This window comes from Notamacropus eugenii, chromosome 5, assembly GCF_028372415.1.
Source record: "Notamacropus eugenii isolate mMacEug1 chromosome 5, mMacEug1.pri_v2, whole genome shotgun sequence".
Lineage (NCBI taxonomy): Eukaryota > Metazoa > Chordata > Mammalia > Diprotodontia > Macropodidae > Notamacropus > Notamacropus eugenii.
In genome coordinates this window covers 434,489,911-434,504,133 of record NC_092876.1, presented here as the reverse complement: position 1 = coordinate 434,504,133, position 14,223 = coordinate 434,489,911, and the positions used below count along the sequence as shown (strand labels likewise).

At 45.1% G+C, this 14,223-nt stretch overlaps 1 protein-coding gene and 1 long non-coding RNA gene across 2 annotated transcripts in view; one reads left to right on the top strand and one right to left on the bottom strand.

Moving 5' to 3' along the window:
• BCOR (BCL6 corepressor) overlaps positions 1–3,970 on the bottom strand; it is a 145,189-nt gene extending 141,219 nt beyond the window's left edge. Inside the window, exon 1 of the mRNA XM_072615161.1 lies at positions 3,821–3,970. The gene's annotated coding sequence lies outside the window, so the exon portion shown is untranslated. The remainder of the gene's footprint in view (positions 1–3,820) is intronic.
• A 42-nt stretch (positions 3,971–4,012) lies between these two features.
• Positions 4,013–13,417, top strand: LOC140507164 (uncharacterized). The gene is made up of 3 exons (XR_011968218.1): positions 4,013–9,153; positions 9,741–9,821; positions 10,152–13,417. It is a non-coding gene; the product is annotated as an uncharacterized lncRNA (long non-coding RNA).
• The last annotated feature ends 806 nt before the right edge of the window (positions 13,418–14,223 follow it).

Below are 14,223 nucleotides of genomic sequence, written 5' to 3'. Positions count from 1 at the left end.
AGAGCACAGCAATCCTAGCGAAGTGTGGGCTTCTGCCGCGCCACCCCCCTCTGCCTCCACAGCCGTCTCTTCCCTCTCCCGAGACTCTACCCTCGGGCCCTTTCCTTCAGCGCGTCTCGATCCCGGGAGACCAGAGCGCTCAGGCCCCAGAGGGAAGCCCCCCTTCTCCCCTACGCCCCACTGGAGCTCAGAGCTACGGCGTGTTAGTGGAAAAGGATGGACGGAAGGCGGGTGTATTCTTACGTGGGTTGGTGCGAGGAGAGTGAGTGTCAAGATATGCAGGGCCGCTCCGGCCTGACTCACTTCCCCTCCTCACCCGGGGGAATCCACCCCCCGCTCCTGACACCAGCTGCCCTCATAAGTCAATCGCTCGGCGCTCCCGCCGCTACGCCCGACAGGCAGGCGGTGCAAGGCACAGCCCGGGGAGAGAGGAAACTAGGGCACCGGCTGTGCCTCGGGGACTCCCCGAAGGTCTTCATAGCAAAGTCAGTCATATCAGCTGACAGGCCCTGTCTATCTTCGTGCATTTTTTTTTAAAAAGGGGGAGTGGTGTTGCTAACCCGGTACCAGCCATCTCGAATCCTAATTGAGGTAAAAGGGCTCCCGAGCTTGCAGCTGCCGGGTCCCAACCCGCCTCTGGTTTCCTAGCTCTGGTGAAGGGGAAAGCCCGAGACTACAGAATCCGACAGTCAGGAAGCTGCAGCGCCGTTATGCCTTGCTCTGTGGCCCGGAGCTAGCAGTTTCGGAGGAGTCAGTGGGGCTGGGGAGGGGGAGAGCGGAAGGGGCCCCGCATTGCGCTGCATTAATGATACCAGCTAGCAGGCAGTTACTGACTGACCTTTAGGATTCTACGCCGATTCAAGGACACTCAGCATGAGGGAGCTGCTGGTTATAGGCCGCAAAGTGTGCTTTCTGCTCCCAGAAAGGGAGCTATTCTGTCCTTACCATTCAGTTCTCATATAGCCTTCGTAGGTGGCTAAACTAGTGTTCCTTTAGACAAATGGAAACTTTGTATCGAGAGACCAGGATTACTTAGTAATATTCTCTAACATTGTTCCCATAGCTTTTGCTTACTTCAAGAGTTTTGAGTGAGGCTCTTTTGCTGGGGATGGACTGTGGAGGGGGAATATAACTGACCACAAACTGGAGGATTTCCCTCTCTCCTCCAGGCACCTATCTCACTAATTTTTTTAAAGTGTAACTTCTAGATCGAGATTAGTAAAGGCCTATGAGGAGAGCACATTTTGTGTGTGTGTTTTTCTCATGCAGACAGGTAGTGGCATCTGGCACTCTTTTCAATGGACTTTTGCAGGTTTGGAAATGGGTAGAAAGGGCCCTAATCCCAATCCTTTGGTGAAACTGATGGTTAGCAGATGGAGAAAACAGGAAAGGGTCTGGGCACTAGTGATCAGTTCTCAACCACTAGTCCATTCAGTAACAGCGATCTGAAAAGGCCAAGGGTGGAAAGCTTTTTGAATACATTTCTTGATACTTCTCCAGGGTACTTGGCTCCCTAAAAAAAATTAGAGAACTTTGGCTTTGTTGGGAAATTAATGCTGTGTTCAACTTAAACGTGTCAGTACATTCAAGACACATATTGTAAGTTCTAGAAGATCCACAAAGACAGTTTAATCCAAGTCAAAATAAATGATCAATTGTAGCTGTCAAGATTCTTGAAATTAAAAACTTGAATCGTGGTGATTTTCTCATGTCTTCTTACTTTCCTATTCAAAGGAAAGTCTAATTTAGTGTTTGTATAATAAAATTTTTTTTCCAATTTAAAAAAAAGTTTCTTATTTGCAGGTATAACAGAAAGAAGACCAGTCTGGGAATCAGATCTGGTTCTTTTAGTCCTGGTTCGGCCCCTATCATAGTAATGCTGGGCCAACTACCTAATCTTTTCGGGCCTCAGTATCCTCATCTGTAAAATGAGGATTGGATTAGAGTCCCTTCCAACTCTAACATTCAACTTTTATCTTTAGCCTTTCGCTTTATTATTTAATAACTTAGTTTAATCTTAAGAAAGAGAATGCTGTTTGTTTTGGAGGAAGGGAGGGCAACTTTAGGCCAGAAAGAAGGTAATTTGATGCACTATTCCAAAGAGGCCGCCAAAAAATGTTTTTCTTTTCTAAAAGTCTTTCTATATTTCGGGGTTGGATGGCTTTTTTTTTTAAAGTCGGTACTTTTGTGGTCCGGCCATGGGGCTATCCAACTAAACAACGCTACATTTTATGGAAATGTGTTGGTCAAGTGTGCTCTCTGTAGATCTTTATCGGTACTGAACACTGGAGCCCTCTCAGTCTAAAGACAAAGACCAAAGACGCAGGCTGCCTGCTCCCCTCGCGGTCTTGCAGACCGAAGAGTTCTCTTTCAAGCCTAAACCGGCGCTTGCCAACCTTCAGATTGAGTCCTCTTGCCTTTCACATTCAGAATAAAAACACTGCCCCACAGTCGTTAGTCACAGTTCCCGTTTTTGGGCATTATCAGAAGAGTTCAAATTCCTCCTTTTCAACTCGGTGTGACGTGCTAGAGAGAGCGCGGAGGGAACGATCGGAAACACATTGTCTAGTCACCGGCTCCAAGGCCCCTCAGGCACGTGCAAAGGGGGGGGGAAGAAGAGGGACGTAAAATAATAATCTATTATCGTTCCCTCTGAAGTAAGAGCGAACAGGAATAGATAAGATGAACCGGACAATACTGTAACCGTAAAGGGGGTTGGCTACAAGAGGGAACGCAAACCCCAAATTAAAAGCTGCGATTTTTAACAGCGTCTATTCGGCTCCATTAAATTGAAAGGTCCCAGAGGTGAGAGCGCAAAGGAGGAAAACACAGTATCGGTACTGACACAGAACAAGTCAGGTTGATACTTCCAATGGGTAGCCCAGTGTTTTCCATCCTCCGTTGTATATAAACACTAGTTACACGTTGGTACCAGTCTGACACCCGATGGTTTTGATTTACTGATAAACAAAGCATCCTTACGGTAATCCTAACTGAACTATCGTCTCTGCCTGATGTAAATATTAAGAATGATGATCGTGTCTGTAACACACTTGGGGATAAACATGGGTTTGGGTGGACGAAGTTAATGCAACTATTTGAACAGAACCCTCTCACCCTATGGAGAATTCACCTTTCTTAGTCACCAACATGCCTCTCTAGCGAAGGCAAACCTCACTGCTTCTCCTCCCCCCTCCCCTGTGCTTAATTTGAAAGGCGCCCGGGTTCGTGCACTAGACACAGGGTTGGGCGCCTTAACGATAGTGGGGTGTTTGATTGGAGCTACACAGTCATTTTTTCCATTGGTCAGGGTCGGACAGGAAAATTGGCTTCGGATCACCCTTGGCAGCAAGCCCTCCCTCATGGAGTTCTGCACGGATCGCTAGGTTTCCACCGACAAACTGAACACGGAGGCAACGGGGGCAGATGGAAATCGAGTCTTGGCTTTATGAGCGCCTTGAAGCGCTCTCCGATTCAAAAGCTCATTAAAAACGGAGGGCTGGATTTCTATGGCGCTGGGCCTCGGCTGTAATCCCTGAGTTGGCTTATACGCGTTACTCCCCCAGGGTAAGCGAACGTGCTCGCATAATTCAGTCCTTAAGACAGCAGCTGGGTAGTATTTTTTTTCAATCCCCGCAACTTTCCAAACAGAAAGTATATCGAAGAGAAAAGATGAGGGGAGAAAAGAAGACCCACCCCTATTCTATGCACGTACAAACAAGGCATCTAATCAGTGTCACTGTCGTAATAAGCTTCCGCAGCGGGCGACGATCCCCCTTCCCCCTCCTCCCTCCCCTCCGCCCCAGTTTCCCGCATGAACCTGATCGGAGAGCGGAGTGTGTTGTGGATGCAAATGGCGTCTCGCTTCACCCCTAGCCAGACTCCACACAGAGCTACCGAGGCTGCCGCTGCTGCCAAACGCAGATTTGCAGCCGCAACGTGACACGCGCCGCCGCCCGTGAGAAACGAAAGTGCATGTGGTCTCGGCCCCCTCCCCTCTCCTCTCCCCTCCTCCCAGCATCGCAAAGGAAGGAAATTACACGAGGTTTCCCCCTCTCCCTCCCCCCCACCCCCATCGCTCTCCCAGCCTAGCCTGAAGGACAGTGTTTCTCGGCCCCGGATTCATCCGGAAGAGACTTGCGTGTTCAGAACCCCACTCTGGGGAAGGAAAAGTTGGAGTGGTTGGCGATTGCCCCGGAGCCCCAAACTGCGAGGGGAAATAAAGCCTGTGTGCTTATTTGTTTGGAACGCGTTCTCCTGGCCCCCCAAACTCCCGACTCTCAAGAAGCCGAGGTTTCTCCCTTCTTTCTCTCCTCTCCTATTCATAGGCTGATGGGCTCCCAATGCTGGGGACCTTACGCGGTTACTGAGCAAATCCACCCCCCTTCTTCCCCAGGCTTCTAAGTGGGAGATGGGGAGCATAGCACCCGTCCCCCGTCCGAGGTTTGTAAGGAGACTGATGAGGTGGGTACGGAGGTTATCAAACCTCGAAAGAGAACGCGTCCAACGTTCGTCCCAGCTTTGCGTATCGACTGCAACTTCCCCTCCCTTCACAAAGACATCCCAGATCCCACAACACTGGCTTGTGAGTCTCGGCCGATCCTAGCTCCCTCGTGCCGAAAAGCAGCAGCAGACGGTTTTCCCGTATTCCCTCTTTCCCTCGGCGGCCCCTCCCGCCTAGACTCCCACACCAGGCTGAGGGAGGAGAAATTGCTGGCATTCTCGCCCGCTAGATCATTCGCGGAGGCGGTAGCGAGCCCCAGCCTGAAGCCGAATGTTCTTTGCCCTCGGCGGCGGCTGTTTCGGGGTGGAGGGCAAGGGAGTATGTTGTCTGTGTCAGGGGAAAGGGGCTTCTTGGCGGGCCGCAGCGAGGGTTATCTGTACTTCCCTAGAGGAAGGACGAGAGACTGGCAGCCACGACCCTACCCGCTGGCCGGGAAACAGTCGCTGCAGCTGGGGACTCTCAACCTCCCCTGTGGCAGCCCAGAGCCCAGGGAGGCAGCTGGAGCGCAGCAGGGGGCACGGCCGCCCGCGGGGAGGGGTGTGCATCCTTCCCTGCGTGTAATGGGGGCGCCCTGGGGACAAACAAGGAGGGATTGAGGAATTTAGGATTTCGAGACTGAAAAGCAGGAAGGAGAGGTGGGAGTGAGGAGGAGAATGAACATCCGTTAGACATCTCAACTCCTAAGGTCGCCCTTCCAGTCTGCTTCCCCCTCCCTCCTCCGGTAAAGCCTGAATAGCTTCATCTTTTCCTTCCAACCCCACCCTATACAACCCTTCTCACAGTCCTAGGCACTGGGGGGCGGGGGTAGCAGGGTGAGAAAACCTAGCTGATGCTCTCCAGACACCGAGCAGTCCCTAATCTCTTGGGCACCTGAGGCTGCTTAGAAAAGCATTTCCTTTTTTACAAGGGGTCCTCTAGGGAAAGAGAGGAGACCCTGAGCGCTTCAGTTCCCAAGCCTTATCTTCTCCCCCGCCCCATTTCCACGCCTCCTTTCTTCCTTCAAGCAACTGAGGGGGAGGGACGAGGTCGGTGGCTCCCTCCGAACGCTCAATCTACTCCGATCCGGGCTCTGCTACCAGGAGGAGCCGGGCCAGTTCATTTTTAGTCCCGACCCCATGCTGTAGCCAACCGCAGCTGCACAGTCTGCAGCCCCTGCTGCACGTGACCCGCCCCCACCCAAGCTTCCGCCCGATCCGCCTGTTTCTGAGCACAAACAAGTCCTGCGGAGACCTAGGCGTCCTCTGCTTCCCCTTCCACACTTCCCGAGTAGAGAATGGAAACGAATAGCGCTAACCCGCGGCCAAAGCAGCTCCTGCTTTCCTGGGCACCATCATTCAACTCAAACGAAGTACAGCTGCAGCAGGGTTTCCCTTGGGTGTTGGGCTCCGAGTATCTGTATTTGGGGAGATAGGGGTAAGAGTAGGCGTGAGAGGGCATGGTGGAAACAGCTACAGTCAGTGGTTTCCTGAAGGCAAAGGCTGGGCAGTGCCCACACACTCCGAGGCAAACGTCTGCAAAGAAGGCTCACCCATAAATATTTTCCATTCCTTTGGGCTGACTTGATTCTGAGAGTAAAAGAAAATTCTTCCTGGCGCTGAACAAAATTGAGCCATTTTCATATAGGAAGCCAGCCTGGCAAATAAACACATGGGACGAAGTCGCAGTACCCGGTAGAGTTTGGAGGGTAGGGTGCGGTGGGCACTACAGAAATTACAGGCCACTTAGTAAATACTGACTATCATTGGTGGCATAAAAAAACCGGTGGCAGATGGTGGCCTTTAATGCATTATGTTGGTTACCTACTCTCTAAATGAGGATTCCCCCTTAGCAAACCTCCCGGTTAATTTTTAAAGGTCTTAAAGGTCTCCTTGGGACCAGAAAGCTGTTATTTTAGAAATGCCTTTTTTTCCACCCTTTCCCATAAGAACAACTTAAGCCAGTACAGTTTGAACTTGCTGGTGCATACACAGTGGACTCCACGTGGCCTTAGCCGCGTTTCATCTCTTCGTTCTTTACTGGTGATTAAGATTGTACTAGAGATCTCTCTTCAGGGTTGGCGGAAAGATCTGTGCTTTTGAAAGCGCTATCAAAACAGCTGTTGGGTAAAAGGGTCTGCCTAACACAACCATATCTCTGTGTAAACAGGTCAGCTAGTTGTGTAGCAGTAGAGGTCGAATGTTTGTTATTGTTTTGTTTTTAGTGTCATAGGATCGAAGATCCGCAGGGGGGCTTCCTCTAGTCCAACTCCCTCCTTGTACAGATGGAGAAACTGAGGTCCAAAGAAGACCCAGAGACTTTTGCAAAGTTTCACAGAGAGTAAGAAGTAAAGTCAGAATCTGAACCCAGACCATCTAACTTTAATTTCAGTGTCCTTCTATTCTGTGCTACCTGTAGGAATCCCTTTAAGCAGTGATTTGAATCTGTCAGCTCCTTTGATTGAAGGGCAGGAGCTTCTGTTTAAGGAGGGTACCCAGAGCAGTGATTGCTTCATTTCCCATCCAGCTGCACTGCGTTAGACTTCTCCATCATGTCCCTCTGGGTCAATACCAGTCTCCTTTCACTTTCCTATTTGTTGCCTTTCTTGATAGATTGTAAGGTCCTTGAGGGTCAGGGACAGCTTTTTTTTTTCTTATTTGTATCTCCTTTGGTACAGTGTCTGACTCATGAGTTAGTGCTTAATATATGTTTACTGACTGAACTTGAAATGTCACTAAATCATATATATGTATGTATGTATGTATGTATGAGGGGGGCACTGAGAAATAGTTTTTCTTTTTTTGCAATCCTGGTTAAATGACTTGCCCAGGGTCACACAACTAGTAAGTGTCTGAGGTCGGATTTGTACTCAGATCCTCCTGACTCCAGAACCAGTGCTCTATCCATTTAGCCATCTAGCTTTTCCATGATCATATAGTCTTGATATCATATTTACATGAAGTAACTGAACAGTCTCAGATCTGTTTATCCAGCCTGATTCCTTAGTACCTTCACTCTGTTGATAATCTGCAATTTTTCATAAACGCACAAAGAGTGTGTGTATACGTATATAAGTACATATATACATATACACACATATGTACATAGTTTGTACATAGTTGTTTGAGATGTCTCTAATGTCAGTGGGCTTCTTGAGAGCAGGGACTGTTCTTCGCCTTTCTTTGTATCTTTAGCACTTAGCACAATACCAGGCACGTAGTAGGCATTTAATACATTCTTGTTGACTTGACTGAAGTGACTTGTCTAACTCACACACAAGGTCAGCGCAAAGTTGGCATTCAAAATTAGTTTCTCTGTCTGTAAGACCCAACAATCTTTCCACTGCAACAGCATGATCTGTCTGTCTGTCTCTCTCTGTCTCTCTCTGTCTCTCTCTCTCCTTGTCTCCCTATCTTACAGGAGATGTGATTTTTTTGAAGTTTTTTAACTTGTATTCCATCCAACAAAAGGATTGCTACTGTATTTCTATTGTTTTTTGAATAACTTAAGCAGTTATTTCTTGTGTGTCACTGATTAGTGCAGATTGCTACTTGAATCAAAACTACTTTTCAGAGCTAAACCTGAACAGCTTTTTTCCCTTTAATTTGTGCTTATAAAGAGAATGTCTGTTGTTGGTTAACCTTAGAAGTTTCTGGCACCCCACTCTTCACCCCCAACTCCTCTAGTTGTTATCAAATGATCCTATAAATTTATTAATCTGGTATTGAAAATGCTTCCTTTCCCTTTAAACTGCAACTGTGTATGAATAGTAGTAAATGTTTTCTTCCCTCCCACTTCTTGTCCGGGTGTGGAGTGGCCAAAAAGGTCCATGTGACCTTTGTGGGTAGCTTGAGATGAAAATTGCAGGCAACTTCAGTAGGGGATGATTGTATTTGTAAAGGAAAGAGATTGTTTCTTGTGAACTTTGGAGATGACCTTTATGTTGGGTTGAATTATTATGATTTTTAAAAAATAGTTCATTTTAACAAGATTTTATTAAGCACTCATTTTGCTGTGTGTTGGACACTGTACTAGATAATGGGGATAATACTATTTTATATGCCCTTGACAGAATCCCAGTGGAATGTAAGCTCCTTGGGGGCAGTAGTCAGCACAATATCTGGAATATACAAGCTACTTAATAAATGCTTGATGAATGACTGATTATTTTACCTTTAGAAAGGAAACCTCAAGACTGCCTAAAAATGAAGAAGGGAGGGAATGAGTGACATCCAGCCAGTCCAGACTGGGTTTGGTTTGGAATAGTTCTGCAGGGCCGTTCCCTTTTTAAAAATGCTTTATTGATTTTTTTAAAATCATTATTACTTCCCATAGACTACCCCAGCCCCTCCACAAATGGGGAACACCTTCTTGATACAAATCAGCGCTTGGCTATGTCTGAATATGTATGCTTCATTCTGTATCTTGAAAGATTTGGGGAGGGCATGCTACATAGTCCCCTTTGGTCCATGATTGGTCGCTTCATTAATGACAGCCCCAAAGTCTGTCATTATTGTTTTCCTTTATGTTATTTTGGTCATTGAGTAAATTATTCTGTTGCTTCTTACTTTGATCTAAGATGTTCTCTTCAGGAGACATGAGGGAGACAGATGTGCTCGTATTGGACCTCCTTGCCCAGAGATCAGAGACCAAGCTAGACTTGTGGAACTATGGTGAGATAAAACATTTTAATAAGTTTTAGTTCTTATTCTGGGATGAGGTGCTTGTATTCATACTTCTGATTATCCTACTTTAGTGTATTATTTTTTTATTGTCTTATTGGTTTTAACCTCATAAAATTAGCGTAAAAATGTGCTTCTGTAATCTGAAGTGTGTGTTGGCAAGAGTAGAAAACTAAAGAGTGAACAGATTGCAGAATCAGATTCACAAATGGAGGGGGTGGGGAGGGAAGAAGGTATCTCTGGATCCAAGGTTCTAAGCAAGTTCATGAACCAAGGTAGGAAACATAGTTCAGCAGAAAGACTGCTAGATGTAGACTGAAACAACCTGAATTCAAATCTTAGATCTGACTTTTTTTTCTTTCTTTTTTTTTGTGTGTGGTAACAATTCACCTCTCTGGGATTGTTTCCTGATCTGTAAAATTCAAGGGTTGTACTCAGTGATTCTTAAGGTCCCTTCCAATCCTTGTGTAAGGGGTGTGTGTGTGTGTGTGTCTGTGTCTGTGTGTGTGTCTGTGTGTGTGACAGAGACAGAACTTATTCAGTCCCATTGACCTCCATTACATTTTTGATGAGTTCAGGAGGACCCAGCACTTCTTGGTGAGTTCATTGAACATAGAAGATTTAAAGCAGTGGAAAAAGAAAAAGCCATGGACCCAAAGGTAAGGTCTTCCAAGCTCTATCTGAAATGGGACTGCAATGGAATTTCCTAGGAAGCTGATGTGATTCAGCTATATGTGAGCCCCAAAGTTGGATCCCTTACCTTTCTTTATCATGTTTATAAATCAGAACTGTAGTAGAAAATAGCCTTGCAGAAAACCACTTGCCTCCTCATGCATGGGGTGGAAGCCCAGTAACAAAAGATGTTAGACCAGAGGTAGAGGTTCAGGATGCTAATTTGATTTATTTAATGTATACAGCTTTGGGAGAAGAAGCTTATAAAAATGTTTTAAGCTGGTCTCTCTCTCTCTCTTTTTGCATTTATCTGCAAGGCTGACGAATGTCTCTGCAGGAACTCTCAGCACAGTAACCAAGGACTACAAAGAGAGAAGTCTACCCTTTTACACTGGGCTGCTCTTATGGTTTTCAGCTGCTTTGTGCTTTCCCTGGAGGGAGAGGAGAATCAGACAGTGAGTTTTATTCCTCTTTATTCTTGCTGGCAGAGGAGGTGGTGTTGTTCTGCCAGTGGCAGGACTCGACCAGCATAAGTGCATAAATGGAGATCTGATCAGCTTTGGTGTAGAGAGTATTCCCAGTGCTCTGGGTTCCCAACCCTCCTAGAAAATCCCCACTGGGGTCCAAAGGACAGAAGCTGGGGAGTAGATAGAATGACACAAAATAGTCCTAATACTTCTGAGACATTTAACACAGATATCAGGCAAAGTTTTGGATCCCCTGGGCTTACTTCAAATTAGAAATTTAATTCAACAGGTATTTGAGTGTTGGTCATATTGAGGGGGACACAATAGAATTATATGATGTGGTCATCTCTCAAGGAGTTTGCAATGAAACAAAAGATGCATATAAATTATATTTTTGTGGTTGTTGTTTAGTGGTTTTCAGTCATGTCCAACTCTTTGTGACCCCGTTGGGGGTTTTCTTGACAGAGATGCTGGAGCAGTTTGCTCTTTCTTTCTCTAGCTCATTTTACAGATGAGGAAACTGAGGCAAACAGGATTAAGTGACTTGCCCAGGGTCACACAACTCACAAGTGTCTGAGGCCAGATCTGAATGTTTCCTGACTCTAGGACCAGTACTCTATCCACAGTTCCACCTAGCTGCCCTATGAATCATATTAGATGACCAATAAGGTCCCTTCTTATCATCATAAGTATATAGTTAAGTGCCAACTTTCAAATATAGTCAAGAAAATACTCTCTGGGTCAAAGAAGGGAGATAGCCACATGGATCAGAGTAGTTTTGGAAGTTTTTATGGTGGAAGTAGTATTTAGGTTGAGTCCTGAAAGATTGAAATAGACAATTTAAACTGCACAGGACCTTGGAGATCATTTGAAATGGATCTAATGATGTTGGAGTTGGAAGAGACCTAAGAGATCATCTAAAGTAGCTTTGGCATTTCTAGTTGAGCCAAGTAAAGCCCAGAAAGGTTAAGTAGTTTGTTCCAGGGTCACCAAGTTAATTAGTGGCATAGTCAAGACTGAAATCTCTTGTTTAGTCTTTTGCTTTCTCCACTGTTCCATTTCATTATAGATTACAAAGTCAGAGATTTAGGACTAGGAAACCTTAGAAGACCTCTAGGCCATTGCTTTCCTTTTCAAGCTAAGGAAACTGAGACCCAGAAAAGCTCTAGACTGGACTTGTTGCTGCTTTCTTCGGGTATTGAGTCTTGGGTTGTTCTTGTGTGGTTTGTCCTTCATTCTCCAAGAGGACCATGACATCAGGGAGGTGATGACATGACTTGCAATTGACTTTGATTTGAGTGAGGGAGGGCTGTGCAAGGTCACCAGCCTCACTTTCTCCTCCAGAGCCATCTGATTCCAGTGGCCAGATACTAATTAGGATGACTGGAATTGACACAGGATGTGGTGGGAGGCCTTGGCGGTTATAAGCTAAGGTCATTTCAAGTGCTCACTTTGAGTGAGGCAACCCCCTTCAGTGAATTGACCTTTTAAAGAAGTGAGTCAAGGGATGGCCCCTTTAATAAGAAAACAAAAATAGGAGAAGACCCTCATGGTGACTGGACAAAGGAGAAACAATTACTATTTACATTCAACAACTGAGACTAGGTAATCTGCAGGCTTTCTGTGCTCCCAAAATGGTTTGGTACAAGTAACCTACTCTGTTTTCATGTCTTCCAGTTCCTGAGCTGGGTTTGAGTCTGTATAAGAGTAGATTGCTACAGGACTCTGCCCCTAATAGCCCGCTGGAAAGCTCTGTTGGCTCCAAGTGACAGAATTACAGTTTCTTTTGACCATTGATTCCAGCCTTGGTTATGCCTCTGTAGACCAGACTAGAGACCCTGCTCTGGCTTGGGTTCTTCTACCACAGGTTTCTGAATATCCTCCTTTCTTGGCACACACCGAAAGCCAGGAATCCAGGAATGATATTCCTTTGGGCAGTCTGCCTTGGATCTGTGACTCAGAACTGGGTGGTGAGTGACAAAGCTGCCAACTGTCTTTGTCTGAATGTCCTGGTATGAGTATGGATACCCTGAACCAATCTTCAGCCTCCTGTTGAACTCATATATGACCTCTCCCTGAAGGAGTGGCCTGTGCCTGCCTCAAGCCATGCCCAGTGTCTCCAGACTTCCCTGTCTGTCTCGCTGTGCCAGATTTGTCAGGACAAATGATTTACTGTGAATTTTTCTTGATTTCCCCATTAGAATTTCTGCCTGGTGCACTTTCTAGATCCGTTTGGAGAAGACTGTGGAGTGGAGCTCATTGCAATGCTTCCTACACTCTGACATCTTGGCTTTCTCCTGCTGCTTGTTTTTATGGTATTGTTATTGTATCAACTATTCACCTCATTCCACTTGCATCATTAACTCTGCATCAGTTAATACAAGTCTTTCCAGGTTTCTCTGTAACTGTTCCTTTAATCCCCCTCCCAGAGAAATAGCCTTTATAATGAGATTTTTTTTAAATAAAAAGAGGAAAAAAATACAGAATAACAGTAAAGCCAAATAGTAAAAAAAAAAAATCTGGCATTATATTCCATGTTCCACACCTGTGGAGTTGTCCCTCTTCCCCCCTTCCCCAAAAGTAAAAAGAGTGAGAAAAAAGTTTTTCTTCTCATCTGGTCTCCAGGGCCAAACTTGTCCTTTACAAGTTTGTTTATAACATGCTTTCATGATACAATTCAAGTGCCATCTTCTACATAAGGCTTTTCCTGATCCCCATTTCCCCCATTTATTAGTGCACTTTTCCTTGATATGATTTGTATACACTTTTTATCTATTCACTTGTGTAGCATTTTCTCTGAGCTACCCTTACAATTCAAACTCAGAGGTTCAACTATTCCAGGTTCAAGGTACCCTTTGGTTCTATACTACAAAAATGAGAAGTCTTGAGCCCCCATCATTGAGTTTACCTTTAATAGTCATTGAATTAGCAAAATTAAGTCAAAGCAAAGGCATTTATTGAAATAGCAAGGTAAGAAGGGTAATGACAAAATATTTCCTCCCTAAATTTGGGATATATTCTCCTAGAAATATGCACTTTATCAGTGGGAAGTGTGGACTTATGCATAAATTACCCTGATAAAGTGGTACACTTACATAAAGTGGAACACATACATAAACACACACACATACATATATATACATATATATATATATATATATATATATATATATATATATATATATATATATATATAAAATATATATAATTCTGGTGGTGTTCTTGATGATCTTGGTCTTGTATTACTGCTTGGCCATCATCACCACTGCTACTAGCCTATAAAGATCTGCTGACTTCCTGGCTTAGGGTGCTGCTGTGGACCTTTGGAAAGACTTGGAACCCATATCAAGGTATCAGCAGGATTTTAGATTCTGGAGCCGGCCATCTTTGAGCTGCCAAATCCTAGCCCCAGGCCCCAGTCTTTCCTTTAGCCTGATTCTTTTTCTTTAAAAGATTACTTTTCTTTTAATTTCACCTACATTTTTGTTGTTCAGTAGTTTCAGTCATGTCCAACTCTTCCTGACCCTATCTGAAGTGGTTTGCCACTCTTCTCCGCTTCATTTTACAGATGAGGAAACTAAAGCAAGCAGGGTGAAGTGACTTAACCAGGCTCACACAGCTAGTGTCTGTCACTTACTTTAGGGGCAGAGTAAAGGTCTATTTTTCATCCTTGATTCTTTCATCATGTTCCATTTCAAAGTCTAGTGACATAAAGTGAAACTGGCCAAAATCTCTAGTTCTTACGAGATACAAAAAGGTCTTCAAACATTCTTAAATTACCTATGGTGTAATCTTTCGAAGTTAAAAAGGACCTAGAGCCAATAATGCTACCCTTTGACTGAATACAAATTTCACTGAACAAGTCCTCTTAATAAAAGCATTTGTTTGGTGAAGTTTGGATTCAGTCAAAAGGCCATATCCA